The sequence below is a fragment of the Tenrec ecaudatus genome, chromosome 4 (genome assembly GCF_050624435.1).
Source record: "Tenrec ecaudatus isolate mTenEca1 chromosome 4, mTenEca1.hap1, whole genome shotgun sequence".
NCBI lineage: Eukaryota > Metazoa > Chordata > Mammalia > Afrosoricida > Tenrecidae > Tenrec > Tenrec ecaudatus.
The window spans coordinates 182,180,553-182,183,952 of record NC_134533.1 but is presented as its reverse complement, the minus strand read 5'-3'; the positions used below and the strand labels follow the sequence as shown (position 1 = coordinate 182,183,952).

General features: G+C 44.0%; 1 pseudogene; it reads right to left on the bottom strand.

Annotated features, from left to right (window-relative positions):
• Nucleotides 1–2,782: 2,782 nt before the first annotated feature.
• Nucleotides 2,783–3,126, bottom strand: LOC142444641 (ubiquitin-conjugating enzyme E2 B pseudogene; annotated as a pseudogene).
• Between the last annotated feature and the right edge of the window lie 274 nt (nt 3,127–3,400).

The window sequence follows — 3,400 nt, the reverse complement described above, 5'->3', positions numbered from 1 at the left end:
TAGATGGATTTGAGGAACTGAGCCCCGGCCAAAGATCTGCATGGATGTTTCCAGGTGTGGAGAGGTAAGAGTAGAGACTAGCAAGATGAGCAGAGGCTAGGTCCTCAAGAACTTTGTGAGAGATGCTAGAGAAATCGGCCTGTGCCCACAGAATAATAGATGGCGATCCGTGGATTTCAGGGGAGGAGCAATGTGACCACATTTGCTTACTTTTCACAGTTCATACGTGTGAGTTGACCTGTGATCATTTTTAATATGGATTAGTACAACCATATGGATGGGGAAATGGGATTAAAGGACACGGAGTCTTTTTCTAAAGTGAACACGGGTCATGAGAAGCCTGTCTTTCAGGGACAAAGACCAATTTCTAAGAATTCTACAGACAGGAAAACAATAAGTAGCAGCAGTCGCAGGGCGTGTGGACGGCACTAGCACCAAGGCATCTCTCTCTGCAAGTCTGTCTGCCCGTGTTTTCTGCTCTTTGCTTGGATCTTCCCCTCTGCTGCTTTCTCACAATGTGTCTCTGTTTCTTTCTCACTGGGCTTCTCCCCATCTCTTTGGACAAAACAGGCAGGACAATCTTGCCTTTTGGTGAGTCTGCGGAAGCACATTTACAAAACATGTCTACCATTGGGATTCCGCTGAAGAGTCCCCGAGTCTACTCCTGGCCTGAGCGTTCCGGGGCAGGGTTAGCCCTGGAATGACAGTACCGAGGGGTAATCAGCTCACAATCTCTGTCTGGAAGCAGGTCTCTGTTGTAGACTCTTTCAGGACTGGAAGGGAAGCAGGAGCATTTTTCACTCTGCTATTTTCTTCATGTCTCAGCTTCCTTAATTAAAAAATAATTATGTTTTCCCTGGAGTAAATAGTCAATCTTCAACTCAGCTGATTTGCTGACGTCAATATAGCAAGAAGGTCTCCCCAAACACAAGGCTGTGATGGGGGCTCCGGCGCCAACCTTACCCCGGAGCCAGTTTTCCTGCAGAACCTCAGTATCTTCCAGGTTGCTAAATGGTTTGCGTGGTAACTGGAGGCAGCTATCGATCGAGGAAGAACAAAAGAACAAATGAGTGAACATAACCAGGACAAATAAACTTTGGGGAACCCAAATCATAGAAATTATCTGTCCCCCATGACAACCCCTGCTCTGTTCTGGTGTTCTCTTACTTTCAGAAATCAAAACAAAATGAAGGAACATTGATAAACTTGTTACAGGTTGGGGTTGAGGTTTGTTTTGTATGAAGAGATTATTGATGTTTGTCCCGTTTTGTTTTTCCATCTCGACTCTATTAGAAGTCAAACGTTGATCTGCTCTGGCAATTTGGACTAACTGATGTTGCTAAGGAGGAGGCCTCTCAGATACTCTCTTCTTCACCCAGAAATGTCTCTAATCCCTCCAAGATCTTTATAGTGTGTCAGCACATCTTCCTATGTGAGAAGACAAGTGACAAAGGACACAGAGTGAAATTTCAGCCGCAGTGCTCAGGACGTGGGGATGTGTGACCAGGCTGCTTTTTGATTAAACTGGAATACAATGTGCTATTTCACAGTTAAATAAAGTTTTTGTTAACTTTAAATATATATATATATTTATATGTAAAAGCAGCTCCCCATGCTAACGACTGTGGGAAGGAGGAAAGACATGGGAGACGTGCCAGGCGGTGGTTCTGTGAATTAAGGGACATTGGGCAAGTCCCCTTAGCTCCATGAGTCTCTCCTCTTAGAGGGAGGCATCCTCAGACTTGCTGGTGGTGACTCATGTCTGTGCTCCCTGGATGGTACAAATGAGCATGATGCTTCACTGCGACCCGCAAGGTTGGAGGTTTGGCTCTACCAGAGGGACCTCAGAAGAGAGAGGCCGGATGGTTTCCCTCTGAAAAATCAAATGCTTTTCTGACACCCACGAGTCACCGTGAGTCAGAATCACCGTGAAGGCAAGTGCTTTAAGAGTCTCTCCCGAAATCAGTATTTGTGTTAGATCTGTTGATAGACCAAACATGAAAAAGTTGTGCTCGCTCTTCAGCACATTAGTGCTTCTAAAAGGAGAGGTTAGGGAGGAGATGCCGCCTGTACCTCGTGTCTCTGTCCCTGAGTACTGGTTGACTGAGCACGTGAGGGGTTTTAAATTACAGCTGTGGAGGAATGCTGGTCAGCATATGGTTTCTACCCGTGTGACATGGGTGTGCCCACAGGCTATCCCTGAGTTACGGTCCTACCCACTGCTCTCCCACGTGTGAGTGACCTGCACTTGCCCTTGAATGTGCTGTCCAGGAGCCCTCCCTGCTTGCAACAACGTCTTCAGCATGACCACTTTCCCTGTTGCACTTGGTGTTTTATTTATTCATTTTTGCACTGAAGTTATAGCTTTTAACAGCTTGTCATGGGATATCCACATATACAAAAGAAACTCAAACCCAAACAAGAAACTCCCCCATTAAAAATTCTCAAGAATTCAAAAATAAGGCACTCCATATTTGAAAAAGTACAGATTTAACCAATATGTGTATTTGGTCACAAAAACTCCACACCAACATTATACACTTTGGGGAAAATGAATGCAAATGGTATTATAAATTTATGTAGCAATAACCTAGTTCACAACATACCATAAAAGTACATTCATCAAAATATACAAGCTTTTAGAGGTTCTAAACAGAGGGAATCCTGCCACACCCTCCCCCGGTCTCTACAGAAACACTAAAACCGGTGGCACTTAGCGTTTCTTAGTCTTTCTCCTGAGAGGTAAAGCAGACACAATAACGATGGAGAAATCTGTTGTGGATTATGAGTCCGTCCAGCTTTGCTCAATAATGGCCCAAACTCTCTTCTCATCGTCCACTGTGTTTTCCTGGTAAAGTCCGGTTACTGCCTGGACTGTTTGGATTTGGTTTCTCCAGCAGAGACGGAATTGGTGTTAAGAGAGCAGATGCGCTGTATGTTGGGGTCCCTCCGTTCTGAAGGATATCTAAATATATGCTATGACAAGCGTACCCATTTGGATGAAACACTTTGAATAAAAACTTAACAGCTGGAGTTTATTTGGATATTCTTCAGAAATTTTTATTACTAGTTTTAAAGTATTATAATCAGAGGGTTCTTTTCTGACTCAAATATAAGTGCATTCCATTATATATTGTTTGTTTGTTTTTCCCCAGAAGGTGCACCTGTAATACTCACAGGTGAATCCCCTTGCAGTTGCCAGAAACCTGGTGTGTGCCTCCTCCTGGCTGTGGATCATATGCACCCAGCGGGTCTGCACTCAATCGTTGGCGTATTTTTTAAATCCCTGAAAAGGCTTTGCACCCATTCTTGTACTAGCATAAGGATAAATAGTAAGAACTGACTTACCTACAAATTCGACTCACAGGCATATTTAGGAGCCATATCTTGTTTGAAATTC